Consider the following 18311-nt stretch of genomic DNA (forward strand, 5'->3'; position numbering starts at 1 on the left):
TGAAGATCTGGTTGATCCAACTTAATGGGGAGTAGATCTAAGCCATTGATGAAGATCCAGAAGTTTTGATCCAGATATGAGTTCATCCAGCCATTCATCCAGCCGGATTAATCTGGGCCGTTCACTGAAGACTGTGCAGATCTGGGCCATCCAGTGATGATCTGATCGATCCGACCTACGGGAGAGTAGATCCAGACCTTAGATCAACATCAGTACATTCGGATCGGATTTTGGGCAAGCTTTCACCATTGATTTAGCCCGAAACATTATCAGCCATCCGATCAGATTTGAAAGGGGTATAAAAGCTTTGAGAAGCTACAGTGTACTCAGCTCGGCGTTGGCTCGCGATTTTCCACTGTAGCTTCGTCTTCCTCTGCCGACGCTCCCATCTCCACTTCAGATCCACTTCTCGGCGAGTTTCATTGGCGTTGACACTTCCTTCTACTGGCGTCCAGCTTCCGTATCTGAGCATCGCTTCAAGGTGGTCCTGCGACAACGATTCTGCTTCGGCGACTCTGTTTCTACCCTGCTCGGCGGTGTTCCTCCGATGCAGTGGCTCCACTTCACAGTTGTTCACCGGCGGTGGTCCTCCGATGGTACCTGAAACCTTCCGACGATCTTCGATCCACCATCGACTCCACCACAGCTCAGAGTTTCCAGCACAGTAGAATTACAGATTTCTGGAGTTTTGGCAGCTTCAATCTTCGTTAGATTCGCTTGGAGGGGTGTCCGGTGAATCTGGTAAAGGTTGAGTTGAGCTAGATACTGAGATTGTCTCCTCCAATTGCCAAAGTGAGGTTTCACCGAGCTTCCTTGTGTGACGGCAAGGAGAGACTCGTTTTAGAAGAGATTTGGAGTTGAGATGGTTTAGGGTTTAATTTTTGCATTCATTTTATTGTTGAAAGATTTAGATTTCAGTTATGCTATTTTGATTCAGTAATCATAGTTCTTCTTAGCTTAATTGTTTTAATTCATGTGTTTTGAGTAATTTAGTTTCAATTGATTTTAAAGTTGTTGTTAATTTTGCTTTAGCTTAGGGTTAAGTATTAGTGAGTAATTTAGTTTTCTGTAGTTTAATTAGCTTTAATTTCAGCAGTAGTGTAGTTTCTTATTTGCTTGCATTTCATTTGCTTAATTTGGATTTAAAGCTTTAAAACCCCCAATTCCATTTTTATATCGAAAACCCCAAAAATAGGAATAAAAGACAATCCTAAATTACATTCTACCGTTGGTTCCTCGGATCGATCCTAGGCTCGTTACTACAACGTTAATGTGAAATTAAGGGGTTCAGTGGAAAATGCATTTGTTAATTTGATTTACGAGTGTGACAGACTCGTTATCAAATTTTGGCACCGTTGCCGGGGACATTATAATATGCAATGTTTAGTAATTTTAGGATTGTTGTTTTGATTGCTTTCATGAATATATATCCATGTGTTTGATTTTATTTGTTCCTGAGTCTTCTAATTTTATTTACTAGTGTTTCAGTGTAAGAACAGGAAATTCATGTGATCATGGATCCATATCATCAGTATTTTGGAGATGGGATGGAGAATTATTTTTATCAGCCTCAGACTTAGTTCTATCAGTCCTACCTACCTATGGAGCAACGGAATAGGTATGAGGATGCACAAGAACAAATTGAAGAATCAATGTGGAAATGCAATGAAGTTATGCAACAAATGAGAGAGCATCAAGAGCAACAATTTGTAAGGATACAGAATATACAGAGTCAGTTAGATCAGATAACATCATCTATTAATCAGTTACAAGCACAAAGAGCCAGTGAAGAGGTGGATTGTGGAGATCTTGTCAGGCCTGACACTACTTCTATTTCTTCACAAGAATTTTCTAATATTATTTTTGATGATGATGTAATTGTTCAGATTTCTGATTCTACTAATTATGTTGCTCTAGATGTTGTGAATGATGCAGGTATTATTTTTGAAGATGATTTAAGTGTAGGGGAGTGCTTACCGGAAGCAATACCTCAAGAATCACCAAGAATGGAGGATGTAAGTGTAGGGACTTGTGCTATGGAGCCAAGCACCCAAGAATCACTACATGAAGATGTACATACACCAGAACTGGAGTCTGAGCCATTAGTTGAGGAGAAAGAGGTAACAAACACCACTCCAGGTACCTCTCAAGATGACAAGGTGAGTATTTTGTGTAATTTTTCAGAGAATTTTATAGAGGTACCATTTGTTGATTTTATTAGTTGTGAATCATTTCTTGAAATATCTTTTGCCCACACTAATATTCTCCTATTTTCTTTTTACCCCACATGTGTGTGGGAGGTATTTTCTTTTATTGATGTTGTAGGAGAACACAAGCTTCCGGAGTGGGTGCTAAAACTGAACTGATTAAGACCTCCGGAAAGAATTTTGAAGGGAAAAATGAGTAATAAGGAGAATTTGAGTGGAACCATGATTACTCCACTTCCGGGGTGGCTTCTTCTTTTAGACCTTCTTCAACCACCGGGAATTAAAGGGGAGTTAGTTCCAATTTTGCTTTCTCTTGCATTTTGAGTCATGCTTTGTGTTTAGTTTTTCTCTAATAAATTAGTTATACATTTCTTTGGTTTCATACTTTGCACTTGCACTTTGTTTTTACAATTTTGCATTTTATTTTCATACTTTGCATTTAGTTAAGTACATAGCATTTCATTTGAATAAAAGCCATCATGGGAATTTTCTAAATAATATTTGTAAGATGGTAAAAGTTGTTTTAAATTTGACCATCAATTTTAGGTCATTTAACATGATTGGATGCTTTTCTTGCATATTATTGGTTAATTTGGTGGTGGATTCCAATTTGATTAGTTGAGCTTGATTGCATGAAAATACCTAGAGAGGACCACTTAAAGCCTACATTTTATTTAATTGTTGTGTGCATGCACTCATAGCAAATGAAACTCTAGAACTTGCTTAGTTTCTTTTCAAAATCATAATAGCATTTGTGTGCATGGAAATTGAGGATTTTGTCAATTTTGTTTCTCTTTATACTTTCCAATTCCTTCCCTCACAATTTTCTTTAACCATTCTCATCTAGCATTCCAATTCTTGAATTTCTTTGCTTGTCATTCTTATTTCATTTAGAGTTTTGGTTTAATTGCTTGATGAGTTAACTTGATCAAGATGTGGATAAAGGTTAAGTGTGGGGGAGAATTGTAGATGCTTGAGATTCTTGAAGTTTCCTACTTCGAATTGTGTGGAGAATTCTTTGGAGTTCATTTTGAATACAAACTGTGAAGCATAATTGAAAAGTGTAACTTTGAATTGCTGTTGATTCAGAAATCTGTTGGTAAAGAAATTCAGAAATGCAGAATTTGGTAACAATGATCTTAGAACTCCAAAACAGTGGCTGGCTGGAAATTGGATGCAGGAAGAAGAAATAAAAGGAGATAGTGATGGTTGATTAGTTTTGTGAAGTGATATTCAATTCAAGAAATGGAAGTTCAAATCTGAATTGGAACAGTGAAAACAAAAGGGAATGATGCTGAAAGAACAGGAAATCACCGAGAAGCAGTAACCCTGAAAATGCAGATTTTGCAGAATGAATTGGGCCTTTGTGTGCCAATTTGAGAAGAGAATTGTGATGAGTAAAAACTGCTGGGAAATGGAAGACCTTTGGATATGCATTGTAATGGTCTTAAGAGTCGAGATGATGAAGTATTGAGATTTCTTGTGGCTTAATAGTGACATATTGATACAAAAGTCCAGAATCTGTATTTTCCTCCATAAATGGAGTTCAAGGATATTAATTCATGAAAAATTTTGAAACCCAGCTGATATTTGAGCGGTGATAAATGGATAACTTTCTTCTCCAAAGCTTATAAGAATTTAGGCAAGAAATTTGATACCAACCAGGGAAATAAAGCTAAAAATTGGAAACTGAAACAAAATTGCAGCTTTGGTCCATAGGTAATCTGCTGATTTGAGGCAAGTTCTCTTGCTATTCGAATCTGAAATGAATGGACTTTAAGCTGTTTTGATTCATTATTAAATGTGCTATCTTCCAAGGATACTTTCTTGGGAAATTTGGATGAAAGGTCTTGAAGCAGAATTAGTATAAGCAAACTAAAAACAGTTTCATAATGCCACTGTGCCAAAGCTACTGGTTATCAGGGTTTTAATGGTTGATAAGGAATGGAAGACTTCAGAGATGGAACTTCAATTCATGTTACATTGAATGTAATTCTCAAACGAATTAGAATGGAGTGTTATCTGTTTAAGAGATCAGCTCAGTAAACTTTTTTTTTTAAAAAAAAAATCTGAACTCTGGAATTGGGGTTTCATGATGCTGCTGCTTGAAATCCAACTTGGTTATTTCTTCAACCATACAATGGGAGAATACTTACTCTGTTAATCAAGGGACAAGTTGCAATTATTGCTGTAAAGAAATCAGAAACTTACAGCAATGCATAACCTGCAATTTCAGATTTCTGAAATCTATTCTGTGGCGTCTTGAAACAAAAATGCATAAGTGAAGTTTGAAAATCAGAACTTAATTTTCAGATTCAATTCTGGAAGCTCAAGTTATTTCACAGAAACACTTTGAAGTCCAATCAGATTGTAATTTCTTATTATGATAGTGCCAATTACCACTCCACCAAATGGTTAATTGGTTGAAATCTGAATCCATTCATGAATTGAAACAACTTGAAATTCATTCAGAATTCATTACTGCAGAAATAAAATTTCAGCTCTGCTTCTACTGAATTTAACAGATCTAAATTTGAATCACACGAATCCTGAAATCTGGAAGTTCTAAATGTTGTTGCTTAACCTAGAAATAGTTGCTGGACAATTCTATGGAAATTTGAACTATGTTGACTATGTTTATGATGTATTCAAAGTTGCAGGAAAAAATTCTGTAGGAAGGAAAAGCACAGCAATAAAGAGACCACAATTCAGCTAGTAAAAGTTGATTATGGAAATGTCGATTTCAACATGCTGTGTACTTAATTGTATTGTGATTTCAGTGCTAAATGAAACCCTTTACAAAGCTTAACTCTTCATGGTTCAAGGCAAATACAGAAATTGAAGCTCTGAACTTGGAAGCTAGTTTTGGATTTCCAGGAGATGAGTTCTTTTGGAAAGGTTTATATTCTGAATGTCATTTTATAAAAAGGATGAATTCTGAAATGAAACTCAGCACTTGATGCTACATGTTTCAGTTTGTACTGCAGTAAGGAAATTTTGTGATTAATACTGCTGTTTCAGAAACTTGAGGTCTGATCGAGTTATGATAATTGCAAAATTCATAGGCTAATGATACCCTTTTAATTTATGATCCAGCATCAAAACATTTCTGCTGTTGATAGCATAGTGTCAACTGCTGCAATCTAAAAGGTTTAGATTCTGAAAATTTTAGATTTAAGACTAAAATTGCTGCAATCAGAATTTAAGAAATCAGTTTTAAGTCTGTTTGTTGACAGCTTGGAATGATGTAAAAGTAAGACATAAAAGATAGCCAAATCTGGAACTAAGAAGCTAATTATGCAATGCAAAGGAGGAAGAGAATATTTCTGATTTAAGTAGCACTAAAATTCTCCCTGCAACAGAGTTTCAAGTTCAGTGCTAAATGAAATTCTTTGTGAAGATGAAGTCTCCACGTTACATTAGTTGTTTCCATGTTGATTGTGGCTAAATTCTGTGATCAAGGTTGCTGCAGGTGTTAAATGAAGATCAATATGGTTTTCTACAAATGTAATATAGTTGAACATCTCTGGTCGAGTGATATTGAGTTTCATTGACTCACAATTCGTGTGACTGAAATCTTTAACAGCAGATTATAGAAACCAGTTCTGTTCTGAATTTCTTGAAGTAGATTCTGTTGTCTAAAATCAGTAATTCTAGAGAGAAGGTTTGAGGGTAGCAAAGAGAACTGTGTTCTGAACTTCTTAAACAGAGTTACTGGACTTGAAAGGTTATTATTGATAAAGCCTTGGATTGTTAGTTGAAGTGAAGATTTATTTGAATGATTAACTTCTGAAATCTTGAAATTTTCTACTGTATTTTTGAGAAATCTGTAACTGAGAGAAACCACAGAGAGAAAAAAAAAAAGACAGACACAGAGAAAAGTATCAAGTACTGCAGAAATGGAATTTGTTGAAACTATTGGAAGTATTTGTAATTCAATCTGCTTCTGATTTCTGATATAGAAATCTATAGAAACAGAGTATATAAACCAGCTGATTCATATACACTGAACTTAAGAATTTTCTATCAAGTTGCAAGTTCTATAGAAGTCACTGATTCATTGTTCAGTAACGAATCTGTTCACACTAAATTTTCAGCTAAGAATTTGGAGATGTTTTCAGTGGTTATTAATTTCGTTTCAGTTCTCCATCTGTGTAGAGTGGATACACCTTTTAAGAGGTTGAGGGAACAAGTGCTAGCACAAGATCATGTAACTCCAATGGATCCAGAATCTGAATTTTGCAGAATTCAGAATCAGATCAGTGAGGTTTTGAAGTTGAAGTTGCAGGAACTGCAACTTAATTACAGCAAATATCATTTTTGAAATTGAAGTATCAATGGAGTTTGATTTGGTATTGCCCTTGCAGTCTTTTAAGATGTTCTTTACAGAATTTGTGGTAGCAGTTGTTAGAATCCAGATTCCATTTACTGAAGCAGCATCATCACTTTACCAATTGCTGAACTGAAATCTGGAAAATCAGAATTCAGCAGTTACTTTTGATTTATATGGGTGCCAGAAGTTTCTGAGCAAAAGGAAGTCAATGAAAGGAGCCAAGATTCAAGCGCTGCAATTCTGGGAATGGATTTCTGATTTTGAAGTAGTGAGCACAGAAATTCCAGAAGTTGAATCTGCTGGATGCAATATTTATGAGACTAAGTTGCAAGAAATTTTGTAGGAACTCTTAAAAGATTTCTGAAGTTGCTCTACAGAAATATGACAGGAAGCAGTCCTTTCGAGTGGAATTCAAGAGCTGCAATCTATTGTTCTTGCAATCTTTGATAACCTGTTCCATGATGCAGAACCTGGAATTGTTCGATAACCTGTTCCATGATGCAGAACCTGGAATTGTTCAATTGCACTGCAGTGCAAGGAATCAGTAGATTGTTTATTTATTTTTAACAAAAATGTTTTGTGCCTGTTGTGGATGTGATTTCACTGCATTGCTAGTATAAGTCATGGTTTTTGAATTCCAGAATCAGTTTTTTTCCTGAATCTGAAAACTAGAGCAGAAAAGGAATCTGTCCTCATCAGCATTTCTGCAAATTCAAATTTCTGTTTCCTTTTGTGATCAAAGCTGCAATTCAAGTGGATTGATTTTCCAGAACTGTACAGTCTCATTGCAGTGCAAGAAGACAGTAAGAAAAGTTGGTTAGAGAAGAGTTGAGTGATGGAATTGGCTTTAGCTTGTCTGAGACGGCCAATGCTTTAAGTGTGGGGGAGGGAGCTATTCTCCATAAGGTGATTTGAATTGTGTTAGTTTCAAAGTGCTGGAAGTGAAATGTGGAAAAACAGTGAAGAAAAAAAAACAGTGGCAAAAGAGTACCAAGAGTGGAAGAAAAAGTATCAAGATTCTTTGTTAGTCATCAAATTCAAGGGGAGGTTAGCTTGATACGTTGAATTGATAAAAACAAATGGTATTCATCTCTTTTCACATCAAATGGTCAACTCATCAAGTATATTCCTCCAATACTCTCATTCTCTCATTTTTTTCATTAAATACTTTTCTTTTGCCTATTTCATCCACTTTCATTGTTCTTTTTGCTTCCATTTCACAAATTCATGATAAATTCCTTTTGATTCATGTATGCTATGTTTATAGTGGTGGAGAATTAGAAAATAAGCAAGCTTATGGTAGTGAAATGTTGTGAGTTGCATTGAGTGTTCTCCACTTATACACATGCTTGAGTGTGAGAGATAGATTAGGTAAATCCCTTGTGAGATTGCAACTTGCTAAATTTTTTCGATTGGATTGAAACTACCATACCTACTGATTATTGTTTGGATTGTATTCATGATTGTTTGTGATCTTTAGATGATCTTAGTTAAATTCCTTTTATTATCTTTTAGATATTGCTAGGGAATTTTCTATGGAGATGATTTTTAGTTTTCTTTACTTGCACGAGACGTTCAAGACTAAGTGTGGGGGATTTGGCGCTAGAAGGAGGGCCAATCAAATTGTACAAATGTATATAGTCACTGAACCCCTTAATTAAGCAATAATGTTGTAGTAACGAGCCCAGGATCGCTCTCGAGGAACCAACGATGATATGTAATCTAAGATTGTATTTTTATTCCTATTTTTGGGGTTTTCGATATAAAAATGGAGTTGGGGGTTTTAAAGCTTTGAATATAAATCTACAAAGGAAAACACAACAGTAAAGAAATTAATCTAAAGCATAACTAAAACCTACCTATGTGCCAACAATCAAACCTTAACGCATTGTCACTCCTACATTGAGATTAAATCATTGACACACTCTTAAACTAAGAATAAACAACAAGACATGAATGAATACGTTCTAAAGCAAAATTTAAATCTTAACTACTATAACTAAGCTACTCAACAGTGCTGAAATTTAAGCTTAAGCTAAATTAACAACAACTTCAAAATCAATTGAAACTAAATTACTCAAAACACATGAATTAAAACAATTAAGCATAAAATGAACTATGATTACTGAATTCAACAACGAAAACTGAAATCTAAATCAATCAACAATAAAAAGAATGCAAAAAGTAAACCCTAAATCATCTCAACACCAAACCAAGTCTCACGGCAACTTCTCCTTGCCGTCACACAAGGAAACAACGGAGAACATTCCAACTGTAATCGGAGAAGACAATCTCAGTAGCTACACTCAGCCCAACCTTTACCAGCACCATTAGAGACCACTCCAAACGAAGCTGATGAAGATCGGAGCCGCCCAACTCTGGAAATCTGCAAATCTGCAACTACAACCTCAGATCTGAAATGGAGCTGATGGTGGATGGATTGTCGTCGGGAATGGTCCAGAAGCAGTGGAGGAACACCGCCAAAGCCCACGGATGGAAACGGAACCTCGAATCGGAAGAACACCTCCAAATCGGGTGCGGCAGAAGTAGAGGTTTGCGGAGCAGAATTCTCGCCGTAGGACCACCTTTGAACGAGCTCAGATGGCCGGAAGCTGGTCGCAAGCAACTGAGGGCATCGTCGCCGATGAAATCACTGGAAACATGGATCTGGAAGAGGAGATGGTGGTCGGAATCTCGGAGAACGCCGCGGGACGCGAAGAACGGCGCTGTGGAGATCGACGAAGCAGAAAGAATACTGTAGCTTCTCATTTAAACAGATCTCAGATTTGAACCGACGACTGAGATTGATTCTGGGCTAAATCAACGGTAAAAAGTCATCAAAAATCTGATCCGAAGGTACTGATGTGGATCTAAGGTCTGGATCTACTCTCCCGTAGGTCGGATCGATCAGATAATCACTGGATGGCCCAGATCGGCCAATCTTCAATGAACGACCCAGATTAATCCGGCTGGATCAATGGCTGGATGAACTCAGATCTGGATCAAAACTTCTGGATCTTCATCAATGGCTTAGATCTACTCCCCATTAGGTTGGATCGGCCAGATCTTCAACGGATGGTCCAGATCTGTACTATTCTTGATAAACGGCCCAAATCGACCCAAAGCTTGATCTTGTCTTTTGAACTCCGATTCGAGCCCAATTCCGGTCCAAATAGATCCAAATCTAAGATCCTTTGATGCCTACAAAATAAGAATCAAATATTAGCATCAAATAACACAAAAAATAATATAATTTGCAATTAAGTCCAAAAATACACACAATGCACAAAATGTAATGTAACCATGATTTAAACTAGGAAACCAACATCAAAACCATGCATAAATGAATCATAATAATGTCGTAAAATCATGGTTATCAAATCCCCCACACTTAGTCTTGAACGTCCCGTGCAAGTAAAGAAAATTAAAAATCATCTCCATAGAAATTTCCTAGCAATATCTAAAAGATAGTAAAAAGAATTTAACTAAGACCATCTAAAGATCACAAACAATCATGAATACAATCCAAACAATAATCAGTAGGTATGGTAGTTTTAATCCAATTGAAAAATTAAGCAAGTTGCAATCTCACAATGAATTTGCCTATTCTATCTCTCACACTCAAGCATGCATATAAGTGGAGCTCACTCAATGCAACTCACAACATTTCACTACCATAAGCTTGCTTATTTTCTACTTCTCCACCACTATAAACATAACATACATGAATCAAAAGGATTTAATCATGAAGAATTGAAATGGAAGCAAAAGGAACATGTGAAATGTATAACATAGGCAAAAGAAAAGGCATAAATGAAGAAATTTAGGAGATGAGAGTATTGGAGGAGTGTACTTGATGAGTTGACCATTTTGATGTGTAAAGAAATGAATACCATTTGTCGTTACCAATTCAAAACATCAAGCTAAACTCTCCTTCAATTTGATAGCAAACCGAAAATCTTGATACAATGTCTCCACTTGATACTCTTTTGCCACTGTTCACTGATTTTACACTTCAATTTCAGAATTTGGAAACAAAAATAATCTCAAATTACCATAGAAGAAGAAGAACTCTCTTCCCCACACTTAAATTGTTGGCCGTCTCGGACAATTAAACTCATCATGCTGTCTAATTGCTTGATACTCTTGTTGTTACTAATCAAAATTGGCATAGAAGTTTGGCACTAAACATGTACTTGTAGGTATTGTCTTCATTCTGCATTCCAGCAAGGAATATGGTTTTAGACCTCTAATTCTATGCACTGCAATGAGACTGGACAATTTCAGCAATCAGTTCCATTCACAATTGTTGATGAAGCCTGAATCTGGATTCTAATTCTACATAGCTGCTGTATTTCAAAAATCAGAGATCAAACTCTACAAGTTTCCAATCCATTCCTGTTCTCTGCATCCCAAATCCGAATAAAACTGGTATCCAAATATTTGTATTCATCCTCAGCTATAGCACAATGTCACATGGTTAAAGGAGCAAACAAAATTCTGATGTCATAATTACAGCACATTGTAAATTCTGCACTTCAAAGTTCAGATTCTAGAAATTCCAGATTTCTTGAATGCTAGAAAAAATGACCTAAATTTCCAGCTAAGTTAATGACAGCAACAAAATTCCAGAATCATTTCTTAAAACTCATACCAACTTCTTGAATTCTGCACTACAGTGAACCACCAGACTTAAGGTTCCGTTTCTGAAAATTTTAGAACTGTATATTTTGTTTTCAGATTCAAAAATGTGATTCCAGCAGGATGCTTTTCAGGTTCAGTATCAAGACTTTGGTTTCAGAGAGTTCTTCTTCTTCTATGGTAATTTGAGATTATTTTTGTTTCCAAATTCTGAAATTGAGGTGTAAAATCAGTGAACAGTGGCAAAAGAGTATCAAGTGGAGACATTGTATCAAGATTTTCGGTTTGCTATCAAATTGAAGGAGAGTTTAGCTTGATGTTTTGAATTGGTAACGACAAATGATATTCATTTCTTTACACATCAAAATGGTCAACTCATCAAGTACACTCCTCCAATACTCTCATCTCCTAAATTTCTTCATTTATGCCTTTTCTTTTGCCTATGTTATACATTTCACTTGTTCCTTTTGCTTCCATTTCAATTCTTCATGATTAAATCCTTTTGATTCATGTATGCTATGTTTATAGTGGTGGAGAAGTAGAAAATAAACAAGCTTATGGTAGTGAAATGTTGTGAGTTGCATTGAGTGAGCTCCACTTATATGCATGCTTGAGTGTGAGAGATAGAATAGGCAAATTCATTGTGAGATTGCAACTTGCTTAATTTTTCAATTGGATTAAAACTACCATACCTACTGATTATTGTTTGGATTGTATTCATGATTGTTTGTGATCTTTAGATGGTCTTAGTTAAATTCTTTTTACTATCTTTTAGATATTGCTAGGGAATTTCTATGGAGATGATTTTTAATTTTCTTTACTTGCACGGGACGTTCAAGACTAAGTGTGGGGGATTTGATAACCATGATTTTACGGCATTATTATGATTCATTTATGCATGGTTTTGATGTTGGTTTCCTAGTTTAAATCATGGTTACATTACATTTTGTGCATTGTGTGTATTTTTGGACTTAATTGCAAATTATATTATTTTTGTGTTATTTGATGCTAATATTTGATTCTTATTTTGTAGGCATCAAAGGATCTTAGATTTGGATCTATTTGGACCGGAATTGGGCTCGAATCGGAGTTCAAAAGACAAGATCAAGCTTTGGGTCGATTTGGGCCGTTTATCAAGAATAGTACAGATCTGGACCATCCGTTGAAGATCTGGACGATCCAACCTAATGGGGAGCAGATCTAAGCCATTGATGAAGATCCAGAAGTTTTGATCCAGATCTGAGTTCATCCAGCCATTGATCCAGCCAGATTAATCTGGGTCGTTCATTGAAGATTGGCCGATCTGGGCCATCCAGTGATTATCTGATCGATCCGACCTACGGGAGAGTAGATCCAGACCTTAGATCCACATCAGTACCTTCGGATCAGATTTTACGGCAACAGCGCCAAAATTTGATAAGGCCGTAAAATCATGGTTATCAAAATTTCATGGTTATGTTAATTTTGATAACCATGATTTTACGGCATTATTATGATTCATTTATGCATGGTTTTGATGTTGGTTTCCTAGTTTAAATCATGGTTACATTACATTTTGTGCATTGTGTGTATTTTTGGACTTAATTGCAAATTATATTATTTTTGGTGTTATTTGATGCTAATATTTGATTCTTATTTTGTAGGCATCAAAGGATCTTAGATTTGGATCTATTTGGACCGGAATTGGGCTCGAATCGGAGTTCAAAAGACAAGATCAAGCTTTACTAATGAAGCACCTAATGAAGTTTTACTTGAGTGTTAGTCCTTTTAGTGCCACCTTCTTCTGCAATTGTGAGGAATTTATTACTGAAGGAAATCACAGAAATACAAAAACTGAATCTGCTACAGAAAGAAAAAAAAAACAATGCAGTGGTTAAAAGAATTTTACGCAATTAGATGCAAGATTTGTTTCGTTGTCCGAGACGGCCAATGCTTTAAGTGTGGGGGAGGGAATTCTTCTTCATTAATTGAGTTGAGATTATTTGAGTTTGCAAGTGATGAAATTGAAGAATTAAAGCCGAATTGGAGTGGGAAAAACAGAAAAAAAAAATAGCAAAACAAAGAGTATCAAGAGTGGAGATAGAGTATCAAGAATTTCGGTTTGCCATCAAATTGAAGAAGAGTTTGGCTTGGTTTTTTGTATTGATAAAAACAAATGGTATTCATCTCTTTTCACATCAAAATGGTCAACTCATCAAGTAAATTCCTTCCATACTCTCATTCTCTTCATTGAATACTTTTCTTGTGCCTACTTTATCCATTTTCATTGTTCTTTTTGCTTCCATTTCAATTCTTCATGATAAATTCCTTTTGATTCATGTATGCTATGTTTATAGTGGTGGAGATTTAGAAAATAAGCAAGCTTATGGTAGTGAAATGTTGTGAATGACATTGAGTGAGCTCCACTTATACACATGTTTGAGTGTGAGAGCTAGAATAGGTAAATTCCTTGTGAGATTGCAACTTGCTTAATTTTTTAATTGGATTGAAACTACCATACCTACTGATTATTGTTTGGATTGTATTCATGATTGTTTGTGATCTTTAGATGGTCTTAGTTAAATTCTTTTTACTATCTTTTAGATATTGCTAGGGAATTTCTATGGAGATGATTTTTAATTTTCTTTACTTGCACGGGACGTTCAAGACTAAGTGTGGGGGATTTGATAACCATGATTTTACGGCATTATTATGATTCATTTATGCATGGTTTTGATGTTGGTTTCCTAGTTTAAATCATGGTTACATCATATTTTGTGCATTGTGTGTATTTTTGGACTTAATTGCAAATTATATTATTTTTGGTGCTATTTGATGCTAATATTTGATTCTTATTTTGTAGGCATCAAAGGATCTTGGATTTGGATTTATTTGGACCGAAATTGGGCTCGAATCGGAGTTTAAACGACAAGATCAAGCTTTGGGTCGATTTGGGCCATTCATCAAGAATAGGAGAGATCTAGACCATCCGTTGAAGATTTGGCCGATCCAACCTAATGGAGAGCAGATATGAGCCATTGATGAAGATCCAGAAGTTTTGATCCAGATCTGAGTTCATCTAGCCATTGATCCAGCCCGACTTAATCTGGACCATTTATTGAAGACTAGGCGGATCTGGGCCATCCAGTGATGATATGGACGATCCGACCTACGGGAGGGTAGATCCAGACGTTAGATCAACATCAGCACCTTCAGATCGGATTTTGGATGACTTTTCACTGTTGATCAATCACCAAATTAATCCCAGCCGTCCGATCAGATCCAGATCTTATTTAAAACAGAAGCTACAGTGCCTTTCTGCTTCGTCGATCTCCTCCTCAGCGCAGCTTCATCCCGGCGGTCGTCTTCTTCCGGATTTCGATCCCTTTCTCTTCTCCAATCACTCTCCCGAGCTTCTATCTTAGTGGTGAGTTTCTCGGCGGCGACATCCCGATCATCTGGAGCCATCGGAGAGTGTTATCTCCGGTGGAATTTGGCTCGCGGCATCTTCCTTTTCCAGCTCGATTTGGCGGTGGTCGTCCAAATCCAAGCTCCGATTCCCATCAGCAACATTCGGAGGTGGTCTTCCGGTGTTCCTGAGCTTCACTCGACGTTCATCCGCGTTCCACAGCCTTCCATCAGATCCAGAGGCAGATTTCTAGATTTTCGGCATTTTCTTGGGTTTAGGGTTGTTTCAGCTCGTCGGGGGTGGTCCGTCGGCGTTGTTGAGCACTCCTTGAACTGAGACGCGGCTGAGGTTCTTCATTAAGGTCCAGAGTTGGGTGGTTTCGATTTTGGTACTCTTGTGTGACGGCAAGAGTATGAAGTTTGGTGAGATTGGTTGTGAGTTGGATTGGTTAGGATTTATTTCGTTTTATTAGTGTTTTATTAGTGTTCTTATCATTGCAATTTAGCATTTCTTTGTTTTGTTGAAGTTTAATTCATGTTTGGTAGTTGTTTAATTCTTGTTTGATGCTTAGTTAATTGTTTAGTGTTTAAGTTCTAAGTTAGGGTTTAAATTCTGCTTAGATTAGATTTTATTTCTGTCTTGTTATTTCATATTTAGTTTAAGTGTGTTGATGGATTTATCACAACGTAGTGTGACAATGCGTAATGATTTGTTCATTGGCACATAGTTAGGTTTCATTTATGCATTAGACTAATTTCTTTACCGCTGTACTTTTCATTTGTTAGATTTAAATTCAAGTTTAATTCCCCCCAATTCCATTTTTATATCGAAAACCCCAAAAATAGGAAATAAAGACAATCCTAAATTACATTATACCGTTGGTTCCTCGGATCGATCCTGGGCTCGTTACTACAACATTATTGTTTAATTAAGGGGTTCAGTGAATATACATTTGTACAATTTGATTAGCGGTTGTGACAGATTCGCTATATCAAATTTTATATAGCGAATCTCCATAAGGTGATTTGAATTGTGTTAGTTTCAAAGTGCTGGAAGTGAAATGTGGAAAAACCGTGAAGAAAAAAAAACAGTGGCAAAAGAGTATCAAGAGTGGAAGAAAAAGTATCAAGATTCTTTGTTAGTCATCAAATTCAAGGGGAGGTTAGCTTGATACGTTGAATTGATAAAAACAAATGGTATTCATCTCTTTTCACATCAAATGGTCAACTCATCAAGTATATTCCTCCAATACTCTCATTCTCTCATTTTTTTCATTAAATACTTTTCTTTTGCCTATTTCATCCACTTTCATTGTTCTTTTTGCTTCCATTTCACAAATTCATGATAAATTCCTTTTGATTCATGTATGCTATGTTTATAGTGGTGGAGAATTAGAAAATAAGCAAGCTTATGGTAGTGAAATGTTGTGAGTTGCATTGAGTGTTCTCCACTTATACACATGCTTGAGTGTGAGAGATAGATTAGGTAAATCCCTTGTGAGATTGCAACTTGCTAAATTTTTTCGATTGGATTGAAACTACCATACCTACTGATTATTGTTTGGATTGTATTCATGATTGTTTGTGATCTTTAGATGATCTTAGTTAAATTCCTTTTACTATCTTTTAGATATTGCTAGGGAATTTTCTACGGAGATGATTTTTAGTTTTCTTTACTTGCACGGGACGTTCAAGACTAAGTGTGGGGGATTTGATAACCATGATTTTACTGCATTATTTTGATTCATATATGCATGGTTTGATGTTGATTTCATAGTTTAAATCATGGTTACATCACATTTTGTGCTTTGTGTGTATTTTTGGACTTAATTGTAAATTATCTTATTTTTGTGCTATTTGATGCTAATATTTGATTCTTATTTTGTAGGCATCAAAGGATCTTAGATTTGGATCTATTTGGACCGAAATTGGGTTCGAATCAGAGTTAAAAAGAGAAGATCAAGCTTTGGAGCATTATGGGCCGTTCATCAAGAATAGGACAGATCTAGACCATCCGTTGAAGATCTGGCTGATCCAACTTAATGGGGAGTAGATCTAAGCCATTGATGAAGATCTAGAAGTTTTGATCCAGATCTGAGTTCATCCAGCCATTGATCCAGCCGGATTAATCTGGGCCGTTCACTGAAGACTCTGCAGATCTGGGCCATCCAGTGATGATCTGATCGATCCGACCTACGGGAGAGTAGATCTAGACCTTAGATCAACATCAGTACATTCGGATCAGATTTTGGGCAAGCTTTCACCATTGATTTAGCCCGAAACATTATCAGCCATCCGATCAGATTTGAAAGGGGTATAAAAGCTTTGAGAAGCTACAGTGTACTCAGCTCGGCGTTGGCTCACGATTTTCCACTGTAGCTTCGTCTTCCTCCGCCGACGCTCCCATCTCCACTTCAGATCCACTTCTCGGCGAGTTTCATTGGCGTTGACACTTCCTTCTACTGGCGTCCAGCTTCCGTATCTGAGCATCGCTTCAAGGTGGTCATGCGGCGACGATTCTGCTTCGGCGACTCTGTTTCTACCCTGCTCGGCGGTGTTCCTCCGATGCAGTGGCTCCACTTCACAGTTGTTCACCGGCGGTGGTCCTCCGGTGGTACCTGAAACCTTCCGATGATCTTCGATCCACCATCGACTCCACCACAGCTCAGAGTTTCCAGCACAGTAGAATTACAGATTTCTGGAGTTTTGGCAGCTTCAATCTTCGTTAGATTCGCTTGGAGGGGTGTCCGGTGAATCTGGTAAAGGTTGAGTTGAGCTAGATACTGAGATTGTCTCCTCCAATTGCCAAAGTGAGGTTTCACCGAGCTTCCTTGTGTGACGGCAAGGAGAGACTCGTTTGAGAAGAGATTTGGAGTTGAGATGGTTTAGGGTTTAATTTTTGCATTCATATTATTGTTGAAAGATTTAGATTTCAGTTATGCTATTTTGATTCAGTAATCATAGTTCTTCTTAGCTTAATTGTTTTAATTCATGTGTTTTGAGTAATTTAGTTTCAATTGATTTTAAAGTTGTTGTTAATTTTGCTTTAGCTTAGGGTTAAGTATTAGTGAGTAATTTAGTTTTCTGTAGTTTAATTAGCTTTAATTTCAGCAGTAGTGTAGTTTCTTATTTGCTTGCATTTCATTTGCTTAATTTGGATTTAAAGCTTTAAAACCCCCAATTCTATTTTTATATCGAAAACCCCAAAAATAGGAATAAAAGACAATCCTAAATTACATTCTACCGTTGGTTCCTCGGATCGATCCTGGGCTCGTTACTACAACGTTAATGTGAAATTAAGGGGTTCAGTGGAAAATACATTTGTTAATTTGATTTACGAGTGTGACAGACTCGTTATCAATATGCTCTGGAAATGACGATGTACATTCTAAACTTCGTACCTTCTAAGTCAATACCCTCTACTCCCACAGAATTGTGGAATGGACGTAAGTCTAATTTGAAACACATTCGGAATTGGGGTAGTCAAGCACATGAGCTGAAGGGAGACGCTGATAAGTTGGAATCACGTACAGAAGTTTGCTTGTTTATGGGATATCCTAAATGAATGAAAGGTGATTTGTTTTATAGTCCTAAAGATCAGAAGGTAATTGTTAGCACCAATGCCCGATTTTTAGAAGAGGACTATGTAATGAACCACAAGCCCATGAGTAAAATTCTTCTTGAGGAAATAAGAGAGGACACTTCTACTTTAGTACCAATGGTACAAGATGAGATACCACAAG

This window comes from Zingiber officinale, chromosome 11B, assembly GCF_018446385.1.
Source record: "Zingiber officinale cultivar Zhangliang chromosome 11B, Zo_v1.1, whole genome shotgun sequence".
NCBI classification, from domain to species: Eukaryota; Viridiplantae; Streptophyta; class Magnoliopsida; order Zingiberales; family Zingiberaceae; genus Zingiber; species Zingiber officinale.